At 42.9% G+C, this 13654-nt stretch overlaps 1 protein-coding gene across 1 annotated transcript in view; it reads right to left on the reverse strand.

Moving 5' to 3' along the window:
- LOC137322929 (eukaryotic initiation factor 4A-II-like) overlaps positions 1-13654 on the reverse strand; it is a 42437-nt gene that overhangs the window by 24995 nt on the left and 3788 nt on the right. The window lies entirely within an intron of this gene.

Genomic DNA, 13654 nt, shown 5'->3' on the forward strand with positions numbered 1-13654 from the left:
ATTTAGCTATCCTATTTCATTTCCTGGAAGAGGATTTTCATAAAGGTGCATCAGTTTATCACCACTGTATTAAAATTTGATCTTGCAGTCTGCCATGGTGCCTGTTTTAATAAACTTTGTAGGTCCACCATTTTATACCTTGAAGTTAGACTTTTCAAATATTTGTGTAGGAAGCCTAACACATTAACATAAACACATTAAGGTCTCCATTAAAATAGCAGACAAAAGAATTTCATACAAATATGTTTACTGGTCTTATGCTAATATTCAAAGAACCCAGTTTCAAGGCATTAATGTTCCTTCCAATTCTATATCTTTGAGCAGTTTCCCCTACTTTTCAAGCCTCTGGTGTGCTCAAATAAGAGACTGAAGTCTATAGTTACATTATTTGGCAATAACACTTCTTTTTATTTGCTCCTCAAGTTAAAGCTTGTATACTATGTCATTTAAAATTTATGATCAGTATTTGGCACAAGGAGAAAGATTCTCAGCCAAGGAAAATAACTTCTGGCTGTCTTTTTGATGTTTGTCAGTAGTTACAAGTATAAGCTTTTATGCGAACATACACAACTAGAAAATGAAATGACCCAAAATGGTTCCTAATGCCTAAGTGCATTTTATTTTCTAGAACAAGTAATTTTCCACTAAAACACTACTATTCAACTTTTCATTTCACAGTTTTTGGGTTTTAACACTATTGTTTTGGGTTAAGCATCACTGGTTACTCCCAAAAACAGACCTCAAATACCCTGCGTTCCAGAGTGCACCAATATCTAGTTAAATAATAGCATTAACCAAGGATTATAACAGCGAACCCTTACTCCACATATCAGCTACTGAAATGTATCATGTGCCATGTGAATTTTCCTTTTTTGAATGGAAGGCACACTGAAAACACTCTATCAAGACAAGGTGCAGCTTCGGACCATTCATTGGTTTATTTACATAAAATACATATTGAACAACGTGCAGTTTCTGCAGTGAGAACATACATTTTCTGCCCTACTTGCTTTCTCTCTGAACATGTGCTCACCTTCTCTATCTTATCTACCTGAAGCTGAGCTGATTCAAACTTTTAAAAATACAGCCAGCCTTTTTGCTGCTGGCTGCTAAATTATAGATCACTGTATTGTCTGGGAGAGAGTAAAATTGTCCTGTCCTTAGGTTTATTGTCTACACATAGTTCTTTCATGATTTAATTAATCCAGAATGGCCATTTCACTGATACTGAACAAAGACAAAGGAGATATTTATTGCTAATATTAAAATCTGATATGACCATTTCAACTAATGGACTTCAGAGGCCTTCCCATTGCTCACAGCTACAGCACTTTATATAAGTTAGTAGTCATATTGCTGTCATGTCTAGGATTGACCTACTATAACCCCCCCACCTCAAAATAAAAACATTGGGTGATTTAGATTTAATACCTTGCGTGCTGATTCTAGTAGTACAGAAATATTGGCCTGGAATTTCTTGGGCTGTACCGCCATAGTAGTGGTGAAATTATGACGAATGCCATTATTACAGCCACAAAAATCCCAGGAAATTATGGTGTTATTAATATCACTGTTCTCACAACGCTATAACTTGCTGGGACTTTTGTATCGCTACGCCGAAACCATCGCTGAAACTCTGAAAAGTTGATTATGCAAGCTCTACCTCCATTCAAAGCAGTGGTAATCGCAAATCTCCTGGATTTGCACTAATTTTTTCGCCGCTTACTGGAATGCTGTTAAATAAAAGTGCTGATGGGCTCAATGATTGCAAAGGTTGGTTCCAGGCACAGGAAAGAGCAGGAAATTCTGAACCATTATAAGTTTAAAAAGTTCAACTCGAGCAATACAAGGAAAATCCAATTTGCTACCTTCCCTGTTTTGAACAGGTCCCTTAAACAAATTGTGGTACAGAACTCTTTCCTGGTCACATTAGGCACCCATTTGTGGCCAAGAACACATTCCCGGGGTAAAGTGTATTTTAAATTCAGATTGTGGAGTGAAGTATGAGCTTTCTCTCTGCCTTTCTCCAAACCATCAGGTGAGATCCAGTGGTTGCACCTTTCTCAGTCCCACCTGCCTTGTCCTGCCTCGTCTCCCCTGGACAGTCAAATCCCTAAAATCATTTGGCATATGACTTGCCACCTCTCTGTAAGCATCTACTGTGCTGAGAGCCGATCCAACAAGATCTCTGCCTGAAATCATGCAAGTTCCCTGATTCAGTTCAAGTGGGAGAAGCCCAGGACTTTCTCCCACTCTGACAGTGACTCCTGCAGCGGTCTGGACTGGATATATAAAGTCTGCTCTTCTTTGCCCAGCCCTGGCTTCATTTCTGTTAAGCCGTTTGGCCATAACCCCTTTGGTACTTACATCCTTCCCAATCAAAACCTCAAGGGGCATGGTTGAAGTGACCACAATTCTCTCACCCTACTTAAGTGAGATATTCTAGCCAAATGTAACTCTCATCGTGGTGATCCTATATCGGTTGTGGATGGACTATAGTGAAGGAACACCCTGTGTCTGCATCCCATTCATTGTGTTCAAGTACAGATAACAAGACATCTTGTTTAAGTCTATGGTAACTGCAGAACTAGCATTCTCATATCTCAGGAACTTACATGGTCTCCTGGACTGTGCTGCAGACACCAGCAGTTGTTGGCCTTGTGATCCACCTGCTTACATTTAAAACATCAAACACCCTTTCTTATAAATCATTCTTCAGGGTTTGGGCATTGAAGGCAAGGCCGGCATTTATTGCCCATCCCTAGTTGCCCTTGAGAAGGTGGTGGTGGGCCTTCTTCTTGCAGCACTGTAATCAATGTGGTGAAGGTACTTCCACAATGCTTTTAGGTAAGGAGTCCCAGGAGTCTGACCCAGTGGTAATGAAGGAATGGCAATATATGTCCAAGTTAGGATGTTGTGTGACTTGGAGGGGAACGTGCAGGTGTTGACGTTCCCATGCACTTGCTACCATTGTCCTTCTAGGTGGTGGACGCCGTGAGTTTGGGAAGTGCTGCCGAAGAAGCCTTGCAAATTGCTTAGAGCATCCTGTAGATAGTACACACTGCAGCCACAGTACGCCAGTGGTGGAGGGAGTGGATTTCTAAACCAGTGCAAGGGGTGCCAATCAAACAGACTACTTTGTCCTGGATGACGTTAAGTTGCTTGAGTATTGTTGCAGCTGCTGCACCCATCCAGGCAAGTGGAGCGTATTCCATCACATTCCTGACATGTGCTCTGTAAGTGGTGGTGAGGCTTTGGGGAGTCAGGAGGTGTGTCAATCTCCACAGAATACTCAGCTTCTGACCTCCTCTATAAGCTACGGCATTTGCATGGCCGTTCGAGTGAGTTTCTAGTCAATAGTGACCCCCAGAATGTTGATGGTGTGGGACTTGGTGATGGTAATGCCACTGAATGTCATGGGGAGGTGGTTAGGTTCTCTTTTGTTGGAGATGGTCATTCCTGGCAGTTGTGCAGCACGAATGTTACTTTGCCACTTATCAGCCCAAGCCTGGATGTTTTCCAGGTGTTGTTGTATTGGGCAAAGACTGCTTTGTTATCTGAGGAATTGCAAATAGAGCTGAACATTGTGCAATCATCAGCAAACAGGTCCACTTCTGATCTTATGATGGAGGGAAGATCATAGATGAAGAAGCTGGAGATAGTTGGGCCTAGGACACTGCCCTGAGGAACTCCTGCAGCAATATCCTGGGGCTGAGATGATTGGTCTCCAACATCCACAACCATCTTTCTTTGTGCCAAGTAAAACTGGAGAGTTTTCCCCCGATCCCCATTGATTTCAGTTTTACAAGGGCTCCTTGGTGCCAAACTCAGTTGAATGCTGCCTTGATGTCAAGGACAGTCACTGTCATCTCACTTGTTGATACCCTTCTGTGTTCTGTTTGGCTACATTTACAGAAATTCACTGTATATGGTTTGAGCTGACCTTTCATCTGACCTCCCACTTGTGCAATTGTTTACTGATGCTAGCGAGGCCATAAAGTGATTGGTACATTTGCCTAATTGCTTGAGAGTTTTGCAATCCTGGTCAAGTCACCATATATTTAAGTCATCTGGAACTACTTCCAGAATTCTATCCCATAGCATTGTTAGGAAGGAGCAGATAGCAGTGCCCACTTTAAATAAGATTAAATGAACTCTGCAGCAAGTTTATAAAGTACCCAGAAAATCCAACCAACAGCCTGAGCACTTCGTAAACCTGGTTTCACACCAAACTGGATATTTTTTTTTATTCGTTCATGGGATGTGGGCGTCGCTGGCAAGGCCAGCATTTATTGCCCATCCCTAATTGCCCTTGAGAAGGTGATGGTGAGCTGCCTTCATGAACCGCTGTAGTCCATGTGGTGAAGGTTCTCCCACAGTGCTGTTAGATCGGGAGTTCCAGGATTTTGACTCAGCAACGATGAAGGAATGGCGATATATTTCCAAGTCGGGATGGTGTGTGACTTGGAGGGGAACGTGCAGGTGGTGTTGTTCCCATGTGCCTGCTGCTGTTGTCCTTCTAGGTGGTAGAGGTCGTGGGTTTGAGAGGTGCTGTCGAAGAAGCCTTGGCGAGTTGCTGCAGTGAATCCTGTGGATGGTACACACTGCAGTCACGCTGCGCTGGTGGTGAAGGGAGTGAATGTTTAGGGTGGTGGATGGGGTGCCAATCAAGTGGGCTGCTTTGTCCTGGATGGTGTTGAGCTTCTTGATTGTTGTTGGAGCTGCACACATCCAGGCAAGTGGAGAGTATTCCATCCCACTCCTGACTTGTGCCTTGTAGATGGTGGAAAGGCTTTGGGGAGTCAAGAGGTGAGTCACTCGCCGCAGAATACCCAGCCTCTGGCCTGCTCTTGTAGCCACAGTATTTATGTGGCTGGTCCAGTTAAGTTTCTGGTCAACGGTGACCCCCAGGATGTTGATGGTGGGCGATTCGGCGATGATAATGCCGTTGAATGTCAAGGAGAGATGATTAGACTCTCTCTTGTTGGAGATGGTCATTGCCTGGCACTTGTCTGGTGCGAATATTACTTGGCACTTATCAGCCCATGCCTGGATGCTGTCCAGGTCTTGCTGCATGCGAGCATGGACTGCTTCATTATTTGAGGGGTTGAAAATGAAATTGAACACTGTGCAATCAGCAAACATCCCCATTTCTGATGTTACGATGGAGGGAAGGTCATTGATGAAGCAGCTGAAGATGGTTGGGCATAGGACACTGCCCCAAGGAACTCCTGCAGCAATGCCCTGGGGCTGAGATGATTGGCCTCCAACAACCACTACCATCTTCCTTTGTGCTAGGTATGACTCCAGCCACTGAAGAGTTTTCCCGCTGATTCCCATTGACTTCAATTTTACTAGGGCTCCTTGGTGCCATACTTGGTCAAATGCTGCCTTGATATCAAGGGCAGTGACTCTCACCTCACCTCTGGAATTCAGCTCTTTTGTCTATGTTCGGACCAAGGCTGTAATGAGGTCTGGAGCTGAGTGGTCCTGGTGAAATCCAAACTGAGCATCGGTGAGCAGGTTATTGGTGAGTAAGTGCCACTTGATAGCACTGTCGACGACACCTTCCATCACTTTGCTGATGATTGAGAGTAGACTGATGGGGCGATAATTGGCCGGATTGGATTTGTCCTGCTTTTTGTGGACAGGACAGACCTGGGCAATTTTCCACATTGTCGGGTAGATGCCAGCGTTGTAGCTGTACTGGAACAGTTTGGCTAGAGGCGCGGCTAGTTCTGGAGCACAAGTCTTCAGCAGTACAGTCAGATGTTGTCGGGCCCATAGCTTTTGTTATATCCAGTGCACTCAGCCGTTTCTCGATATCACATGGAGTGAATCGAATTGCCTGACAACAGGCTTCTGTGATGGTGGGGATATCGGGAGGAGGCTGAGATGGATCATCAACTCGGCACTTCTGGCTGAAGATGGTTGCAAAAGCTTCAGCCTTGTCTTTTGCACTCACGTACTGGACTCTGCCATCATTGAGGATGGGGATGTTTGCAGCGCCTCCTCCTCCCGTTAGTTGTTTAATTGTCCACCATCATTCACAACTGGACGTGGCAGGACAGCAGAGTTTTAATCTAATCCGTTGGTTCTGGAATCGCTTAACTCTGTCTATAGCATGTTGCTTCCGCATGCATGTAGTTCTGAGTTGTAGCTTCACCAGATTGGCACCTCATTTTTAGGTACGCCTGGTGCTGCTCCTGGCATGCTCTTCCACACTCCTCATTGAACCAGGGTTGATCCCCTGGCTTGTTGGTAATGGTAGAGTGAGGAATATGCCGGGCCATGAGGTTACAGATTGTCCTGGAATACAATTCTGCTGCTGCTGATGGCCCACAGCGCCTCATGGATGCCCAGTTTTAAGCTGCTGGATCTGTTCTGAATCTATCCCATTTAGAATGGTGGTAGTTCCACACAACACATTGGATGGTGTTCTCATTGTGAAGACAGGACTTCGTCTCCATAAGGACTGTGCGGTGGTCACTCCTACCAATACTATCATAGACAGATGCATCTGCAACAGGCAGATTGGTGAGGACAAGGTCAAGTAGGTTTTTGCCTCGTGTTGGTTTGCTCACCACCTGCCGCAGGCCCAGTCTTGCAGCTGTGTCCTTCAGGACTCAGCCAGCTCGGTCAGTAGTGTTGCTACCAAGTCACTCTTGGTAATGGACATTGAAGTCCACCACCCAGAGTACATTCTGTGCCCTTGCTATCCTTAGTACTTCCTCCAAGTGGTGCTTAACATGGAGGAGGACTGATTCATCAGCTGAGGGAGGGCAGTAGGTGGTAATCAGCAGGAGGTTTCCTTGCCCACGTTTGACCTGATGCCATGAGATTTCATGGGGTCCAGAGTCAATGTTGAGGACTCCCAAGGCCACTCCCTCCTGACTGTATACATGCACTGTGCCAAATTCAAGTGGCATAAGAAGGCATCCCCCATGGGGCTTCACATCATTTGACTGTGGTGTATTCTGGGGTCAGATCAGAACTTGATTCAGAAGTTATGCTGCCACTTTTGCATCAATGCCCCACCCTCAACTGCTTCGCATCAATGCAAAAGTGGCCATATAACTTCAGTCAGTGGCTGGAGTCTATGTTCTATGAATGATTAGTAACACATGCAGTAATCCCAGTGTAATGGCTACCAAATGAGTAGGCTGGAGTTCTCAAGGGTCAGTTCCCTATATGGGTTGCAATTTCTGTGAACTGCAGTGCTAGAAGAGAGCAGAAGAATACACGGCCCCCTGTGGTACATCTCAAGAACAACGTGATTTAACTTATAAGGCCCAATTGATACGTGTCAACAAGTTGAAACTCAGTGTCCTGTGTCGACTAAACGAATAACTAACATCTGTTATCATTTACTGGCTGCTATGTGAAGATTTGAGTGCCAGTCTAAAAATTGGAGCGGTGTAGTGTGTATGTTGAAATTTTAAACCCCAAGGTCATTTATTGTTTAATTTAATTACTCTTGTCAAGCAGATTTTTTTTTCACTCCCACAATCTGTTTCTCATTTCAGTGTTTGGAATATCCCAAGGAAATGTTTTTACCATCACGTCGAAATATACTTAGATAAAAACTCCAACATTTTTGTTGCCAGAATAAGAGTCGCATATCACCAAAAAAGGAATCATTCCGTCTTTATTGGCCCTGAATATTGTTCAACTTACAGAACCTAAGTTGCTGCTTTTGACTAAAATAACGAATTAATTGCAAACTAACGAGACAGAAATGAAAATTATACTCAGCTTCCCACAGTAAAGTAAAACATTTATAAGAGATAGACAGTCGAAGTTTCCGTAGCTACGAACATTTATTTAGCACCTTTTTCGTCGAAAAACACCCCAAAGCATTTCACAAAGACGTAAGGGGGGAAAAAACAAAAACCAAAGACTAAACAGTAATTTTAACAGAAAATTAATGACTGGAGCCAGGGCGTATTAAGAACCAGCGTCAGCAAAAGCAGCGGGATGCCACGTTAATAATAATATTTTGCTTCAGTTTTGTCACTCAGCTGCGGCATAATTGCTTATCGAATACAATTTTCTTTATTAAGATTAGCAGATTCAAAGTACTCTGTGTGTGTACCTATTTTATTGGCAAATCCTGGCCAGAACTGTACCAACGTACTTCATTTACTGCGTCACGGTGGGTTTGGCTTTTATTAGAAGTGCACAATAATTCTTAAAGTATTCCCGTTGAACACCTGGGGGTGAAGTCCTAGTAGAGGGGGCAGCCACACATTCATATCTATAGATCTGATTCATGTGGATGACATGATTTCCACATTGGAAACTGGCACTTAGAAATCCATGTCACTTAAGACCTCGTAATCTAAATTATGCATCCTAATGGAAAAGAAATTCCATAAATATCCTAACATTTTTGTATTTTTCAATAACATGGCTGACTTTAAAATGTCTTGAGGGAAACTGGGAGGAGAGAAGTATTTTGCTGAACAGTGACATCTGTGATGAATTATGGGCAAAGAGAAGGAAAAGGAACGAAGGAACATCTGAAGCCTTTTCAGATTATAGTTACAAATTGTATTTCCAAATCGTTGACAAATTAAATGAGCACTACAGTACTAAATGAACACATTTAAAACTCCTCCAAACATTTTGATATTAATCATAACAAAGAGACCAGCTGTCTGGCATCTTTTGCTGATTTTTTTAACTGTAAGTGTAAGATAACTAAGGTTTATATAGTAAACACACTATTAAACGAGAATGTTCTATGCATAAACAGAAAGTTGTAGTCATTTCTTGAGTTTGTGGTACAGTGAATGTTTTGTTGTTTCAATGGTGACCTAATTTCGTATCTTGTACGGAGTCAGTAATAGTGCACCGATGTTAGCACCAATCATCATGATCAGGCTACTAAACTTCTGTCAGCTGAATTATACAATTGGTTTAATATAGTCACAGTCAATTGCAATATGTGGTGCATATAGATGTTAAAATTGTAGTTCGGGCGATTTTTTCCTTTAGTACATCGTCAAGATGAATAATACCGCAGGAATAAGTAATAGAATACGTAGTTATCTGTTGGAAGTTGAGCTTTTGTTTTATGAAACATTTTAAAACCACAGTCTCCACTTAGAATGTCAGGAGGAAATGTGTTCAGCTAAACATATCAAACATGGACCCTTCTGGCAAAGGCAAACTTGATGTGAAGCAGAAAATAATCTGGAATGTTTAGCAAGTTTACTTTAATGTCTGGTTAGAGCAAAGGGCGTGGGAAAGGCACACATGATTTAATAGACTACTTTGTATGAGACAAGTTCTGTATTAAGGAAGCAGCTATATTAACTCAGTCAAATTCGCTGAAATGGCAGCACCATCATAGTTTTTTCTGTAATGATTCGGGAAGGAAATTATTTTCTTTGAATTTTTAAAGCTATAGTCCATGACTATTTTCAAAGGAAAACATTAAGTTCCTGGAGAATCATAGAATGGTTACAGCACAGAAGAAGGCCATTCAGCCCATCGAGCCCATGCCGGCTCTTTGTAAGAAGAATCCAGTTAGTCCTTGCAAATTTTTCCCCTTTAAGTATTTATCCAATTCCCCTTAGAAAGCCACGATTGAATCTGCTTGCACCACCTTTTCAGGCAGCGCATTCCAGATCATAACTACTCGCTGAGTAAAAAAGTTTTTCCTCATGTCGCCTTTGGTTCTTTTGCCAATCACCTTAAATTTGTGTCCTCTGGTTCTTGATCCTTCTGCCAATGGGAACAGTTTCTCTTTATTTACTTTATCTAAACCCTTCATGATTTTGAACATTTCTTTCAAATCTCCTCTTAACCTTCTCAGCTCTAAGGAGAACAACCCCAGCTTCTCCAGTCTATCCACATAACTGAAGTCCCGCATCCCTGGAACCATTCTAGTAAATCTTTTCTGCACCCTCTCTAAGGCCTTCACATCTTTCCTAAAGTGCAGTGCCTAGAATTAGAAACAATTCTCCAGTTGTGGCTGAACCAGTGTTTTATAAAGGTTCAACATAACTTCCTTGCTTTTGTGCTCTATGCCTCTATTTATAAAGCCCAGGATCCCGTGTGCTTTTTTAACTATTTTCTCAACCTGTCCTGCCACGTTCAAAGATTTGTGCACATGTACCCCCAGGTCTCTGTGTTCCTGCAACCCCTTTAGAATTGTACCATTTAGTTTATATTGCCTTTCCTCGTTCTTCCTGCCAAAATGTATCGCTTTGCACTTCTCTGCGTTAAATTTCATCTGCCATATGTCCGTCCATTCCACCAGCCTGTCTATGTCCTCTTGAAGTCTATTACTATCCTCCTTGCTATTCACTACACTTCCAAGTTTTGTATCATCTGCAAATTTTGAAATTGTGCCCTCTACACCCAAGTCCAAGTCAGTAATATATATCAAAAAAAGCAATGGTCCTAGTACCGACCTCTGGGGAACACCACTGTCTACCTTCCTCCAGTCTGAAAAACAACCCTTCACCACTACTCTCTGTTTCCTGTCACTTAGCCAATTTCGTATCCATGCTGCTACCGCCCCTTTTATTCCATGGGCTGACAATTTTGCTGTGTTAAATCTCTGAATAGCTTCATTCCAAAAAAAGTTAAACTTCCACATCAAATATTAATACATTTTATTTAAACAAAACTTAATATAGCTGTTCACATTTCAAAAGACAAAAATCTTCCACCTACCTATGTTGCCTAAAATAAATTACAGGGCATTAATGGACAGATATCTGCTGATTTGACCTGCTTCACATTTACCAAATGTTATGAATGTTGGAGTCCTGTGTCAGTAGTAATACTACTATATTTACACTCCCGAACAAAGGCTATAAATATAACAGTCAGACCAATATGATCAAGCTAAAAGTAACAGTTGAATTTACGTATAAGTAGGATAACTACACAGAAGCAAAGGACACACAAGTAACTAAAAGCACAAAAATTGGACCCAGTGAGTTTTAACCTCTCCCAGTCTGAAAATTGCATGTATTAATATGAATGAAGCAATTAACATGAATGTAGGCAACAATGCCAGGGAACTGGCTAGGCCAGAAAATGCCCTGCTATATGCCCTGCTAATGTCAATATGTTAGGCAGCTTTATATGTTGTTTTCACTCCCCAACAGCAAGACAAAAGAACTTAATAGAAATGATTTTGTGAGACTCCACTGGCAGCATGGATCCTCGATGGTGGCAGGTGTGCATCACAAAATCAGGCAACTTTGCATGCCTGATTCATAGTACACCAAATTTTGGCTCCAATTAGATCCTTCACACAGCAGAAAAGCAGTGATATCACGAGGCTATGCCACTACCAGAGTTACTGTTGACTATACCATATGTATCTGCAGCTTGGACCACTCAGGAGGGGTGCTGTTTTATAGTCCAGCCAAGGTGAGTAAGATCATCATCATGTACGACGTGCTTCACAACTTCAAAATCAGAAGAGATGAGAATATGCAGCAGGTTGAGGATGACCAAAGACCCCAGGAAGAGGCCTATTTAGAGGGAGTTGATGTGCAAGGAGGCAAAGTGGAGCAAAATTCCCTGATTGCTAACTTTCAGTGAAGGGCTCCTTTTGCCACTGTGTAGATGTAGTTTGGCATTGAAAGCACACACATTTTTTAAAAATTTGTTCATGGGATGTGGGCGTCACTGGCGAGGCCAGCATTTATTGCCCATCCCTAATTGCCCTCGAGAAGGTGATGGTGAGCTGCCTTCTTGAACCGCTGCAGTCTGTGTGGTGAAGGTTCTCCCACAGTGCTGTTAGGAAGGGAGATCCAGGATTTTGCCCCATTGATGATGAAGTAACGGCAACATATTTCCAAGTCGGGATGGTGTGTGACTTGGAGGGGAACGTGCAGGTGGTGTTGTTCCCATGTGCCTGCTGCCCTTGTCCTTCTAGGTGGTAGAGGTCGCGGGTTTGGGAGGTGCTGTCGAAGAAGCCTTGGCGAGTTGCTGCAGTGCATCCTGTGGATGGTACACACTGCAGCCACAGTGTGCCGATGGTGAAGGGAGTGAATGTTTAGGGTGGTGGATGGGGTGCCAATCAAGCGGGCTGCTTTGTCCTGGATGGTGTCGAGCTTCTTGAGTGTTGTTGGAGCTGCACTCATCCAGGCAAGTGTAAGCTCTATGAAGATGGCACACATTCCATCCACTGAAACTAAACTGCTCTAGTTCTACCTATGCTATTAGTTGAAGTCTTTTGACTACCTTACCCAAAAAACACACCACATACTAACACGAAGTAAAAGAGCATAGATTTATCGGGTGCTTTTCACCTACTCTTATGTGCTCTATGTCCTATGATGGTGCTTCCCCTGGTGTTCTTATAAGGTACTGCAAAGTCTACTCAGTCTAAGTCTATGACCAAGTGCTGCTTGAGTGGGAGGAGCAACTGTGCTGGCAGGGTGGTGTGGAGAGCTGCATCCCTATTGGGATGGTTGTGACCTTAATTCTCTGGGTGCAGGGCCATTAGATGTCCCTGCGGCATCTGGAACCACATGCTGTAGCCAGTGATACCTGCCTCCCCTCTCTAACAACTCAATCCTTTGAGGGGCTTGGCTGGAGGGGGAAGTTGCAAAATCCTTATATTCTCTTCTGATGGCAGGTCCAGTAGGGTATCAATCCCTTCTGGCTGGCAAACACTGTAGGTTCATAGTCTGCCTTGATGTTTCCTCTTTGACTTGCCCTACTCACTTATGAGTTGTGTTTCACTCAGTGCTCCTTCCTCAAACTCACTAATTTATAGTCTCTAGGCTGCTAGTAACTGTGCTGGTGCTAAGGGCAGGTGCAGTTCTTGTTGCAACATGCTATGAAATGCTGTTGCTCATGTTCCACTCCGTCTGGCCTCCTCATCTTGGCAACAACTTGCAGGAAAAGAAGTGAGATTTACAATGTATCCTTCAGACGATGGCTTCAAGACAGATAAGGCTACAAATGTAGCTCTTGCTGTGAGGATTTAGCAAGGCGCAATATGAAGGATCGTAATGATTGGAAGGTACAGACGACATTTAATGCATACAAATTTAAAGTACTGCACATAGGAAGAAAAAACACACCTACGTCATGAATGGTCTTGAAATAGGGATGGGCAATAAATGCTGGCCTCGCCAGCGACACCCACATCACATGAACGAATAAAAAAAAAGCTAAGATGATGCTGAGAGACCTGGAAGTCTTAGTGACTCAATGTTCCAACATATTCAACCAATGCACAGCAGCAATCAACAAAGCCAATAAATGTTGAACCACTTAGCCAGAATAGAAGAAGTCAGAGGACATTGCGACCAAACTGTGTAGTGCTCTGGTCAGACTGCCACTCGAGTACGACATCCATTTCTGGACACAGACACAAGGGATATATTTATGTGCCAGTGGCAGTGCAGACAACAGCCAAGAGGCTGATCCCAATATCAAAGGTCTGAGTTATGAGGAAAACTGGAAAAACCAGAAAGCCTAGAAAGGAGGCAACTGAGAGGTGATCTTAGAGATATATAACAGTTAAGGGAATGGAAGAGGTAAACCCAGAATATTACCTTAATTTAAATAGCATGAATAGGACAAGGGGACAAAGATTAAAATTAGTTAAAGGTAATTTTAGGGCTGATTATCATGAAATTCTTCTTTACACAAAGAGTGATCAATAAAT

The sequence above is a fragment of the Heptranchias perlo genome, chromosome 6 (genome assembly GCF_035084215.1).
Source record: "Heptranchias perlo isolate sHepPer1 chromosome 6, sHepPer1.hap1, whole genome shotgun sequence".
NCBI lineage: Eukaryota > Metazoa > Chordata > Chondrichthyes > Hexanchiformes > Hexanchidae > Heptranchias > Heptranchias perlo.